Here is a 12,903-nt window from a genome sequence, read left to right as displayed (position 1 = left end):
CCACCTGCCAGCCCCCCATCCTGCATCCCGCTGCCCTCCCGCAAGGCGCCTTTGTCCCTTCCCGCGCCGTTTATTATTRAAACCAGGTGTCGGAGCAGCTCTGAGCCCGGGGCGAGCTGGGGCTCCTTCCCAGGGCTCTGGGGGCAGGGAAGCTATGGGCTGTCCCCCCACAGAACCTTCAGGGCACAAGGGGATGAAAGGAGGAGCACCAAAGGAGTGTCCCAATGTCCTCTGGCTCCTGATGAAGCACTGATGGCTGGCAAAGCTGGAACCAGGCAGGTTTTGCATGAGTGGAAAAAGATAAAGGCTGATAAGGAGGATCTGGTTTAATAATGCAGAGCCCAGCTGGGAAGCAGGCTGGGAGGCAGGCCGGGGTGTCCTCCCGCATCAGGAGGCTGAGGATGAGGAAGGGCTGTGAGGGGATGCTGAGCCCTAAAGAAAAGTGAAGGCAGATGCTAAACAAGGCTCCAGACTCTGAGGGGGGCAGAGGGTGACGAGATGTGTGAGATTCTGACTGTCCTGGCAATTTTTCCTTGAGCAAATCCAGCTTCTGGCCACGTCAGTGCAGATGAAACTTGTCTGAGCTCACAGAGCAGCAAATCCCATGCTGGTACSAGCACATTCCCACTGCCCAGGGGCCAGCCCTGCCGTGGGGGTGTAGCTCAGCCCACATAATCTKTAGTTTTCAACCATTTTAATAATTCTCCTTGTCATTCTAAGCCCTGTGGGAACTCAGTGGTGTTTGTTTGATGATGCTTTCAGGTTGCTGCTTTCCCCAAAGATCTGGGTGCTGCCCAGAGCTGCTGGAGCATCCCCAGTGGGTCCGTGCCCTTGTCCCTCCCCGGGACAACATCTGCAGCTCCTTTTCAGGGCACGCTTGGGGAGTGAGAGAAGAGAAACGCAGGAGCCAGGGCTGTTGGAGGGATTTTCCAGCTCCAGGCACAGAGCAGGGAAATGTTAAAGGGTTCCCGCTGTTGCACATCTGGGTTGAGTTTCGCCGCTGGARCCTCCCCGCGCATCACGGGGGTCGCTGCTGCCGGAGCCCCCGGGGCTCGGGGAGTCGTGATGTGGCTGGGGCAGGCAGAGAAGGGTGCTCGGGGGTGTCCTGTCCCCTCGCACGGGGGGCTCAGCGCGGCACAAAGCCCATCTCAGCTCCCATCTGCCCAGCCCATCCTCCGCAGCCAGGGGCGAGCAGCCCAGCCCTGCCGGCCACCCAGGCGCGTTGGGATCGCCGCTGCCACCCTCGAGATCCTCCTCCTCCTCCTTCTCCTCCTCGTCAGTCCCTGACACCTCCATCCTCCTCTCTCACCGGGTTTGCCGGGGTGCTTTACCCCACATTCCTTCCACCCAGGACATCCCCTCCCGCGGTACCGGGGTTGCTGCGATTGCTGTGGGGGCGAGGAGCTGCACGGTGACCCCCGATCCTGGCTGCCACCGGGGTCTCTTCCCCGGGCCACACACATCCACATGGATATTTATACAGGATGGAGCGAGCATCCAGCCCCGCACGGCCGCGTGGCTCCCCATGAGCACCCCCGCAGCCATACAGACCCAACACGAATCAAAAGCCTTGGAATGTGCCAGAATAAATATTTTATGGTAAATTACCGAGGCTAATAATTATAAAAATCTGTACATATAACCCGGRGCCAGGGAAATATTTCCAAGCAGCTGGTGACCACATGGGTGACGGTCCCCCAGCTCCCCAGCTGGGCTGATGGACCCCCCGGCTCATGCGGAGCAGCCCAGGGGCAGGGACAGGGTGGGTCTGGGGTGGGGGTTCTCCCTCGTGTGAGGTTGTTGGGGGGTCTGTGAAGCCCCATGGAAGGGCTGGAGGCAGGATTTCCTGCAACCCCTGCTGCTGGGGTTTGAGGAGGGGACAGTGTGGGGAGGAGAGGCTTAGCTGCCCGTGGGATGGGCTTGTTTTACCCATTTAACCACTCAGAGATGAATTTTGGTGTGCAGCCTTCCCTCCTCAGCCAGCAGGATCCAGMTCTGCTGGGATGGGACTGTCCCTGGGGGGTGTCTGAGATTGGCCATGTGCTCGGAGCTGGACAGGGCACATGCCGGGGGAACATCCCCATCTCCGCCCGAGGGGAACTGCAGCTCAGGGAGGGGACCTGGCAGAGGGGGCGGAAAGCTCTTTCTCTTTTCCTCCTCCAGGGATTAGCTGGGATGAGCCCAGTGAAAATATGGGCATGCACACCCCTGGCATCTCCCAGCCCTTCCCTCTCCTTGCAGACTGKCATCTCCCYGTGTCTGGCCCCATCATGACTCYGCAGCCTCTCTCCATCYCTCTGGCACTGCCTTCACCCCATCYCTCTCTGRAGCRGTTGGAAAAAGGRGATATTTGAGCAGCCAAACCCSCTCATTGCTCCCCCYTTCTCCCAGCCTTTTCCCCTTCCTCTCTGCCCTGATTCAGAGAAAAGAATCAGCCGGGTTTCAGGTCAGCGCGCGGCTCTGCCTCGCTCAGCTCCTGCGGGCTGATGACTCAGTCGAAAGCAGCGGCATCTGCAGCTCCGGCTCCGTCCCCGCCTGGCTCCGCTCCCACCCGGCACGGCTTCACCAACAATGCTGCTGGCCTTGAGCGAGCGGACACGGAGCGGCGGCTCCCTCCACAGCCGCCCGCGGGGTCACAGCAGCAGGAAGGGAGTGAAGGTGGGACCCAGCACTCGTCCCCAGAGCGGGGGCTTGGGTGTGTTCGGTGAACACCGAGGGCTGAAGGGGTCGTTGCTGGAAGCGGGTGGATCCAGCCCTGGATGTCCACAGGTGGGTGTGAGCATCCCACCCACACTCCCTCTGCGCTGAGTAGCCTTGGCAAGAATTCCCAATTCCATCCCAGAAGAGTTGGGTTTGCCCAGTCTCTGCCAAGAGGCTTGCTCAGCTCCCAGGGGATGCTCCAGCCCCGCGGGACCATCACCCCATCCCCAAAGGTTCATGAGCTGCCCCTGCTCAGCCCCTTCCTCTGTCTCTGGGCGAGACGTGCGCGGGCGGCGGCAGCCCTTGGCGGAGGGACCTTGGCTTCCAGCGATCAACAGGAAACGGGAGATGGATTTCTCGGCAAACTGGGCTTTCCATAAACAGTCTGAGGGGCCGACCCGCGACGGCGGGAGCAGCACAGAGCCAGGGCCGGGCTTTACAGCTGTTTATCACATTTTTCTGCTCTCKTTTCCTCTCTGGCTCAGCAGCTCAGGGTTCCTCTTCTCCTGCATGCAAATTGGGGATGAGTCGAGTGCTGGTGGATGGGCTGCTGCCACTCACACTGGGATGCTCTTCTGGAGCAGGTTCAGGGCAGGCAGCACCTCAAGGGTCCTGTGCCCTGCTCAGCTTAGCTGCAAGGTGCCAGAATATTCTCCAGTCATTCCCAAACCTAAACGCAGATCCTGTCAGGTTCCCTTTGCTTTGGAGCACACCAGACCCCACCGGCACAACAGCCTCCAATTTTTCTGCAATCAGGACTTAAGAAAATACAAGCTGACCCCGGGGGCTGAGAGAGGACTGGGGGGAGGGGGCGATTTTGGGCTCTCCACCTGCTTCTCATTAGCAGCAGCTTGTTCAGCACCAGCCCCGCTCCCCATCCCACCCTGGTGAGCTTGGCAGCTCCACTGATCACTCCAGTGATTTCTGCCCGTCTCAAAGAACCATGAGATGGGAGGTTTGGCTGTAGAGCATCCCCCCATCCATCCATCCATCCGTCCGTCCATCCCTCCTGGCAGGACAGAGCAGCTCCGTAGCACCCTCTGTGACCCCTGCCCGTGTCCCTGGGCATTGACCCTGACCCGAGCAGTTGTGTCAGGGGTTGTCCCTGTCCCTGTCCCCATGCCTGCCCTGACCCATGGGACAGCAGGGACTGTGTTTTTGGGTGGTGGAGGTCAGTGGGGTCAGCCGGCGCATGGGCCCCGCTTGCTGATCTGAACAAAGGGGCTTTCTTTGGGCTGGGCTCGGGGGGAGCACGCCCCGTCTGGAGCGAAGCTGCCTGCGTCAGAGGCAGACGGTGGAGGGATGGGGAGGTCTGCCAGAGGGCAGGAAAGGCAGCAGCAGTGGGGCTGCACCAGAGCCACAGGGAGCTGCCCTGGGCACTTGGCAGGGGTGACAACCCTCATGCCCACATCCCTTGGGGTGCCTCGGGCCAATGATGGTCACTGTCCTTGTCCCATGATGCCATCATGATGCCAGTGGTGCTGCCAGTCTACCAAGCAACCCCCACCTTTTCAAAATACATTTTTTTTTTTTGCCTCTGAAAGGCACCAAAATGGTCTGCAGCAAGGTGAGAGCGGGCACACAGACAGATGTGCAAGCAAAGAGCGAGACATCTGGCACCACACCAATTTCGGCAGGTCAGTGTCGACGGCAAGTGCCAGCTCCTGGCTCCTYCCCACTGCTCCAGGCACAGCCAAAATATTCCCACAAAATCCCAGTGCGATCCACAGCACAGCAGCAGCTCTGTGCAGCCATGCAGGCGCTGCTGGCGCGGCCGGCCGTGCGTGTTCTGGCACCGCAACATCCTACTCCACGTGATGGATGTGGAAGAAAATGTGTTTGCCTGCGGAGAGGGGGTGTGGATGGAGGGATGGGGCTGGGAGTGGGGCTGGCAGGGCAGGCAGGATGCTGGGATATGGGACTGGCCAAGGGGGAACACTGCCTGGAAATGGGCTCCGCCGGGCCAGGGCTGTGTTTGGGAGGAAAGCTGGTATGTGGGTGTGTTGTGCATGAGGACGTTGAGATGGGGAGTGTGTTGAAGCAGAAAGGTTTGATTTTTTTTTCATTTGAAATGGCATTTCTGCTCTCTTGGAGTATAAAATGAAATACTACCAAAAGGAGAAAAAAAAAATGGGGGGGAAAGTCATCAGTAACTGTTCCTTCCCACCCTGAAAATTCCCCTTTTGCAGTCGCATTTTTGTTCCCTGGTTTGTTTTCCAGCCTGGACATGAAGCTGCAGCTCAGAGGCTCAGTGTCCCTGTGCTTGGCTCTGCTGGCCCCAGGCTGCAGGGTGGGATGGCCTTCAGAGAGCCACACGGTGGGGATGCCCCAGGCAGGGATGCACCAGAGAGTGGGATTCCACCCAGCGTTTGGAGGAAGGGAGAAGCCTGAGGGATATAACTCAGCACCAACATCATGGGAAGTGCAACCAGACGACACCTGATCGTGCAGAGAGGGATGCTTCTGCCCAGGGATCACAAGCTGTGCCCCCAGCCCTGCATCCTCAGCAGGAGCAAGGGCATGGTCAGTCGGGGCCAGGAGATTTGTTCCGAGGAAGACTCGTGTAAGATTTACTTTTGCAACTGTAAATCCAAGCAGCAGCTGCTCTATGGGCCAGCTTTATTGGGAGGAATACCTCCAGCCACGTGGGGCTTCAGGGCATCCACCTGGCCTCCCCATGGATACAGAAAAAGGAGAGGGATGCAGATCCTGGAGGTGCAAAGAGATGCGGGGGTCCCTGGTGCAGCCCATGCTCCTGCGTGGCCCTGGGTAGCAGTCAAGAAGGATTTGGATCCATAACTTTTTTTCCCCAAAGAATTTGTGCCTCGTATTCCCACTTTTTATTTCCTCTGGCAGTATTTGGTTTAATTTATGTGGGAGCCTGTGGTGCGAAGTGTCTGGAGCCATCCCAGCCACAGCCACTGCTGTCCCAAATTGGGCACCACATTCCCTGCGTGGGTCTCCCTGGACCCTCTCAGTGCAAGGGACACCCAGAGCTGCAGATGCCAACTCCCCCCCAGACYTGGGAGGGTGCTGGGAGAGTCTGCTCCAAGCTTTGCCCAGTCTCCACACCTCCTCAGCTCCCTGCCAGCCCCGGAGCGCTCCCGAGCCCCAGACCCTGCTGATTAGAAGCATTTAACATTCCTCCCAACGCCAAAGGGATCTTTTATCAGCAGGGTTTTTTTTTCCTGCAGACTATTTTCTTTTCATGAAAACATTAAATGGCCTGAGAGATAAGGAGCAAATTTACAGCAGTTCACACCGAATCAGCCAAGACACTGGCAAGGAAAAAATGCCTTCCCTCCTGCTACCCGCCTTCCCTCGCACGCTCCCCACCCCGGCCGCTTCCTCTCATTCTCTCCAAATTCTGCAGACTCCCACGACAAGCTTGGCCAGCCCGTCCCTGCTCTTCCTGCCCCACGGCAGGGCTTGGGGCAAGGTCGCCCACCGAGCCAGGGGATTTGGCACAAGGAGGTGCTGGTACARTCCCATTCATCATCTCCCAGGATGCTCCTGAGGACTCTCCTCATCCCAGGGCCATGCAGCCTTGGGTCCAGCAGTCCTGGACATGAGGATCCTGGACACACACTCCCCCCTGGCACAAGGACAGATTCAGCCTGTGCAAAGCCTTGCCGTACAAATGAGCCACTCTAAATTGGGATGGATGTTAACCGTGGGTCTGGGTGAGACCTGTCAGCCCCCCCCTTCCCTTCCCCAATAAAGCATCCCTTGTTCCATCCCYGCCGCTGGGAGCTGCTCAGCAAACCAGTCCCGGGGCTCACAGAGCTGTAATGTTTAAGTTACCAAAATCTGCAATAAATTTTCCRAGCAGCCCCCAATCATCTGGGCCCCGTCCGCCAGCGCTGCCGGTTTATGAGCTCTGAAGAGCTATAAAGGCTTTTTACTGGCTGAGTTTTTTATTTCAAATTAGAGTGTGACTGGATAAACACTGGACAAAGTCAGGATTTACTGGGCATCCTGTGTAGWGCAGGGCTGGGGGCTCAGGGACAAGTGGAGCTGCGGCTCCGTGGAATGGACAGTGTGTCCCTGCACCCTGGATGAGTGGGCTCACGCCTTTCTTCCCCCCTGGCTGACCAAAACTCTGAGGGCTGGGGAAGGGGAACCCACTTTGGGAGCCCTCATGGTGCCACTCAGGGGTTGGGCACCAATGGAGAGCCCCAGTGCTGAGGAATCCACTCAGTCWGGTGAAAACAGAGCACACAGGAGGCCCCCTCCACCTCAAACCAAGCTGGGARTTTTGCTACAGAAGGTCAAAGTCAACATCTCTTGTATGGGAATAAGGGAGCAATGCAGTGCCAAGGACCCTGGRTGTCCCCAGCCCAAAATGAGGTGTCTGGTGGGAGCTGCAGGGGCAGTGACAGCCACTGCCTGTGCTCAGGACCTGGACAYGTCCCTTCCCTGCTTGCAAAGATGGTGTCACCCATTTTACAGGCACCATGGTCTGTCCCCACATGCCACAAAGGGAAACAGAGGGGAGAAAATGGATGAAAAGCATGAGGATACCCCCATGTGGATATTTTCCAGCCTTTCCCTGTCAGCACCTAGCCTGCTTGCTGCTCCGGGGATGCTCCTGTGTCCTTGGGATGCAGGCAGGGAGGGGACAAGCTGCCAGCCCTCCTCAGCTGCTCTCTGCCACTGTTAGTCACAGCTCCATGGGACCTTTGGGCTCTGCCGTGTCCCAGGGAYAGGAGGGATGTTTGGGGTCTCAGAYCCCCGGGGATGGTGGGGTCAGTTTCCCCCACTTCACAGCACATCCAAAAAACAGGGACATCCCTTTCCTGGCCTCGAGTTTGGGGGCTTGGCTACTCTTTTGGGGTGACAAAACCATGCAGGGGGTGATTCTGGGTGAAGTAGAGCAGCTTTCCAGGCTGTAATTTAGGGTCTCCCYGCTTCCAGCGAGGGGTGCCAGGGCAGAGGGGCTGCCTGGTGCCGCCTGCACCCCCCAGGACAGACAGGGTGCCCCGAGCTGAGCGCGGGGCTGCGCTCCCAGCCGCCGCCAGCGCTTGAAGAATATAGGTGGTTAATGCCTTCAGCATGTATGAAATATCCCATATGCTGGGAAACAAAAGGGGCTCTGTGCTATTAAAGTTTCATTTCCCCCCTCCCCTCCTCCCTCCCCTCTCCCCGCGCTCACCCTGCCCTGCGCGCTCGGCTGGAGCAGAGCAGCCGAGGAGAGCCGGGCGCTGCTCTGCTCCCGGCCGGGACCCGGCTCCGGCCACAGCGGGGGCAGCGAGGGGCAGCGACCTCCCCCGGGCTCAGCCGGAGCTCATGGAAGGCAGCCAGCTTCACTTCCCCACGGGAGAAAAGGGAAAGAGGTGAGCGTGGCGAGTGCGAGCATCCCCGGGCTCGCCAGAGGTGATCCGTGGCCATCCCAGCGGGATGCTGGCTGGGCACGGCTCTCGGTGACCCTGGGGACAGAGTGGTGTCACAGGAGATGCGCACGGCGGCTTCCAGGATGGAGGAGGCTCCCGGCAGAGCCGAGGGGGGAAGGTGGGCTTCCCTGGAGTGCTTTCCTCACGATGGGGTGTCTCCTGGCTCCTCTGTCCTGTCCACGATGAGGGGTCCTCTGCCAGCATCCAGCTTGGCCGGGTGAGCTGGGGCTGGAGAGGAGAGCAGCCCTTTCCCCCAGGAGCCTCYGGAGCTGCTGGGGAAAGGATGAACTGTGGAGGGGAGAAACGAATGGGGAAAGAATAGGGAGAGGAACAAYAGCCAGGGAACTTGAGGGCAGCAAAACCAGCCCTGTGCCCCGAGGGGACCCTGGAACCTCATTAGCCCTTCCTTGTGGTCAAACTCCCAGGGATTCATGGGGTTTGGCTCCAGCAGCTCCCAGGGCTGCCGGCACAGGTCCCGCGGGCTCCTGAAGGGGTTAAGAGAGGAGAGGAAAAGAAGAGAAAGAAAAACAGAGGGTTGGGAGAGAGCGGCTCGGTCAGGGGCTGTTTGCACTGGCTTGGATGTGTCCTCGGCGTGTTTATTCCTACTGCACACGCGGCTTTGCCAGGAGGAGAGCCAGACTGCTGAGCACACACACACACACAGAGCCCCGTCCCAAAGCGCTTTGGGGACCCTCTGAGTGTCTCTGGCTGGTGGCAGCGTCCTGGCCACAGGGCTGCTCTCCTGCCTCGCCCGGACTGCCGGGCTCTCAGCCTTGGGTGAGCTACATGGGAAAGGACCTCGTGTCCCAAGGCCACCAGCCTGCTGTGCTGCTGGGGCCAAGGCCTGGGAATGGGCATGTGCTGGGGTTTGGCTGCTTTCCTGGTCTGGAAAGAAAACACTCCCTTCCCCGGGATGCTCTTTGTTTCCCATGGACAGACCCGAGCGCTGCCCGTGGGGCTCGGAGGGGCCAAACCCTGTGCCTGTGTGCACTCAGTGCTGCTGAAATGTCCTTTATCCAGGTCCTGGCAGATCCCAGGCTGTGTGCACCCATCTCTGCTCTCAGTTCCTGTCCTGCCTCCCTGGGATCASAGCTGGGGTCCATGACACTGGTTTGAGAGCCAGCAGGGAGCTGCTCCCTGTGTCTAACYCGCATGGTTCTGTTCCTCAGGGAGCTTCAGGGATGCCTGGAGGTGATGGTGGGGCCGTCACAGTGGGGAGGACAGAGCTGCTGGGCTCTGCAAACCTTGGCTGAGGTCAGTCTGCCACTGACCTTGGATCTCTGCACCGCAGGTCGTGTGTCCTGATCCCGGCAGCCCTGGGGTCATGGCCCCTCGTTTTTCTGTTCAGGGGGACCTGGGCAGGGCTGTGACAATGTCAMACAAGGCTGTGAAATCCAGCAGTGGCTGTGCCAGCCCCCAGCGTCACCTGGAAGTTTTGCAGCCTGGTTTGGACCCCGGGGGATTGTGATGTTCTGGCTGTCAGTCGTCCCTGCTGGGGCGGCCCTGAATGCTCAGAGGTTGTTTAAACTGGATTTTCGAGTCCCCGTGGGGTTTTCTGCTTAGTTRCTGTCTCGTGCTTTATGTCTGCTGAGGCTGAGCTCCTTGGGGCCAATGTGGCTGCAGGATGAGCCTTAACTCCACCACAAGAAAGTTCATCCCACTCATCTCATGGCTGTGATGAGCCCCAATCCCAATGCAGGATGAGCCCCAATCCCACTGCTGAGGTACCAAGCAGGTTTTTGGCACAACCATCAACAGGTATCTGATTTCCAGGGGTGACCCCATCCCCACAGTGCTCACCTCCAGGAGCAGGGTTTTGTTTAGTGAGAGYTCCTTCATCCCTCCCCCAGGAAATGTGCATTGGTATTTCTTGGGAAATGCGTGAAGGCGCCGCTGTGCCAGCCTGCCCTCCCTTCTCTCCCTCTGGCAGCTGCTGCTGGAGCTCTGAGGGGAAATTTGGGTGTGGGACCTGCTGTGCAGAGCCAGTGGCTGCCCAGCCAGGATGATCCTGCAGGGTGGGTGATGAAGATGAGCTGCCTCGGGCAGACAGGGATGTGTGCAGCCAAAAGCTGCCAGAACCTGGCTTGCCAGTCCAGCTCACTTTTCAGTCATGGCAGTGCCAGTCTTGGGGACAGCTGTGCCACACTGCCCAGAGCTTGGCCTTTCAGTTCATCTTGTCTCTTGGACCTCCCTGGTTTTACATTTTGTTTGAGCTTTGAAAAGGCTGAACTGCAGTTTCATCCCTGGCTTCCTGCAGTGATGTGCTGAGGCTCCAGCTGACCACGCTTTGTCCCACAGCAGCAGGGCCAGGGGTCCCTGGGGACAGCCACCATTCCGCTGGCATCTTGGGCTTGATTCGAGCTGAGCTGGTGGCACATGGCAAACCTGCTACTTTGCTCCCCAAAACTGCACTGAGAAGGGCTTGAGGCAGCAGAGAGGGCCGGGCTGGGCTGTCCTCGTTCCCTGGAATGCAGCAGCTGGAGCTGGGGTCAGTGTTTGAGCTGAGCAAGGGCAGGACAGGCTGGGACCTGCTCGGCGTGGGGCTCCCAGGATTGCCTGGTTGGGACCCCCAGGTCAGATGGGGCCCTTAGGGATGACAGGAGGGGGTGGATTCACCTCTGAGCCCAGCGGGGAGGGCAGAGCAGGAGCAGTGTCGCTCGGCTGGATGCGCAGGCTGATGTTCGATGGATGCAAATCCCCGTGGAGCCCCCCAGAATGGGGAGGAGGGGAGCGGGTGTGCTGAGCACCAAAACCTGACCAAAACCCTCACAGGAATGAGGGTGGTGGAGTGGGGCTGATATCCTGTGAGGCTGGGCTGGCTGTGCTGGGTATGAAACACATTTCAGCCCGAGTCCAGCCCAGCCTGCCCCGCGCTGCCCTCCAAGGACCCAGCACCCCCTTCTCAGCTCCCCATCCTGCTCCCCAGCCCTCCCCAATGCCTGCGAGCTCCCCAGGGAGAATTCCACTCCCTCCTGAACCTGGAGGACGAGCTCGGGTCTGGCGTGAGGATCCATGGAGCGGTGCAGAGGATCCAASCAGCCACATCCAGCCCTTCCTCCCAGCACGGCGTGGAGCGGGAGGGGGCACGGTCCAGCTGCCCGGGATGCCACTGTCCTCCTCCTCCTCCCTTGCTCCGCTCACTGCTTAATCACGACAGCTCCCCTGGTGCCCCRCAGCCCCCGTGCCCATCCCCAAATTCCTTCTGCCGCCTGTCCCCACAGCTGCGGGCAGGGAAGGAGGGCACGGGGCACCCACCGGCCGGGAGCCGCAGCCCGTGTCTCCATGAGCAGGCTGGGGTGCTGGGCACCGCGGGGGTTGCRCGGGGACAGGCATTCAGGAATGTTGTTTTTTCCATCCCCGTTTCCGTCAAGGTAGTAAATCARCGCTGCAAAAGGCTTTTGTTTTCCCCAGCACGCTGCCGGCCGCGGTGCCTTCCAGCCCCGGCCTCGCCTGCAGCAGCCAGGATGTTCCCATCCCTGTCCGCACTCCACGGGGAGCAGGGATCCCTCCTCACGCCGAGGGAAGCAATCACAACCCATCCCACTTTCCTTGCACCCCTTTTCCCCAAGGAAAAGCTTCCCTCGGTCCATCCTGCCCAGCCCASCCGTGTCCCTGCTGTGCCATCCCCTTGCAGCCGGGGCTGTGGAAGGATTTTGGGGTGGCACAGGTGACACCACACTGGTCCCAGCCATGCAGGGCTTTGGGGTTCAGCAGAGGCGGTCACCCCACAGGCAGCTCAGCTGTGCCTTGTCCCAGCWCACAGCTCAGCCACCCCGGCCAGGTATCCAGGGAGCTGCAGGGATATTGGATTGCAGCAGAGGGGAGAGTGTCGGGCAGCCAAATGCTGCCGGGTGACAGCGACACCCGAGGTGTCTCCGGTGTCAGCTGGGAGGGCAGCGATCCCTTACAGGAACACGGGACCCACAGGGATGTGGGGCTGCCCTTGGGGGATGCAGCCACTCAGTCTCCTTGCCTGGGGTGCCTCTGAGGGAAAGTGCCACGGGAAGRAGGTGCCACGTGGGGAAGGAAGGTGCCCAGCTCCCCCGAGGGGACATTCAGCTGCTGGCACAGGGGAGGTGTAAAGCTCCCCAGATGTATACATTGCGGCTGGGCTATTTTGGAAARGCACAGGGCCGATCTTGTGACTGGAGCTGGGGACTGCGAGTCTGGGCAGCAGAGTCCTGCCTGAGTGACAGCGACCCGCTGGCTGACCCGGGGAAACCCGAGAGCCCCCGCCGTGCTGGGGACAGCTTTCGCACCCTTCCCGGCTTGTTTCACCGTGATGAAAACGCAGCGTGGGGTGGGGATGCGGCTGAGAACAACACAGGAAAGCAGGGACAGAGCCAAAGACTGCGTGTGAATCTGCCCCTCCACTTCATGGCACTCCCGTGGCCGGGCCATTCACGGTCCCCAGGGCTGTCCTAGAGGTGCTCCCCATTTTTTTTCACGGCTGTGCCACCTCCTGCCCCTGCTCTGTGTCTGGGACAGACCAGCCCAGGCTCTGTGGACCCCCAGCCGGGTGCCGGGAGCAGATGGAGACGAAGACTTTCTGCAGACCAGGTCTCCCCCGGGCTCAGCAGCCTGAATGCCAGCAACGCCTGCCAAAAATATTTGTGTGGGACGTGGAAAGTTAACTTTAGTTTTCCTTTTTTCAATAGCGGGGAGGGGGGAGGGTGACAGGGTGTGAGAAAGGCAGGTGGGGGGCTGTGCATCACTCGCCAGCGAGTGGGCAGGAAGAGAAGTTGAGCAAAAGGTCTCCTTGCTGCCAGATTTCAGCACTTTGTGAATTGAAGGATTTTTTTTTTTTTTT

At 59.6% G+C, this 12,903-nt stretch overlaps 1 protein-coding gene across 1 annotated transcript in view; it reads left to right on the top strand.

Moving 5' to 3' along the window:
* The first annotated feature begins 7,872 nt into the window (after nucleotides 1-7,872).
* Nucleotides 7,873-12,903, top strand: part of SYNPO (synaptopodin) — a 21,787-nt gene continuing 16,756 nt past the window's right edge. The window contains exon 1 of the mRNA XM_057376089.1: nucleotides 7,873-8,036. The gene's annotated coding sequence lies outside the window, so the exon portion shown is untranslated. The remainder of the gene's footprint in view (nucleotides 8,037-12,903) is intronic.

Source organism: Malurus melanocephalus, unplaced genomic scaffold (assembly GCF_030028575.1).
Source record: "Malurus melanocephalus ecotype Western Australia unplaced genomic scaffold, MMel_1.1 scaffold_269, whole genome shotgun sequence".
NCBI lineage: Eukaryota > Metazoa > Chordata > Aves > Passeriformes > Maluridae > Malurus > Malurus melanocephalus.
The sequence above is the reverse complement of the archived record's forward strand: the minus strand, read 5'-3'. Positions and strand labels throughout refer to the sequence as shown.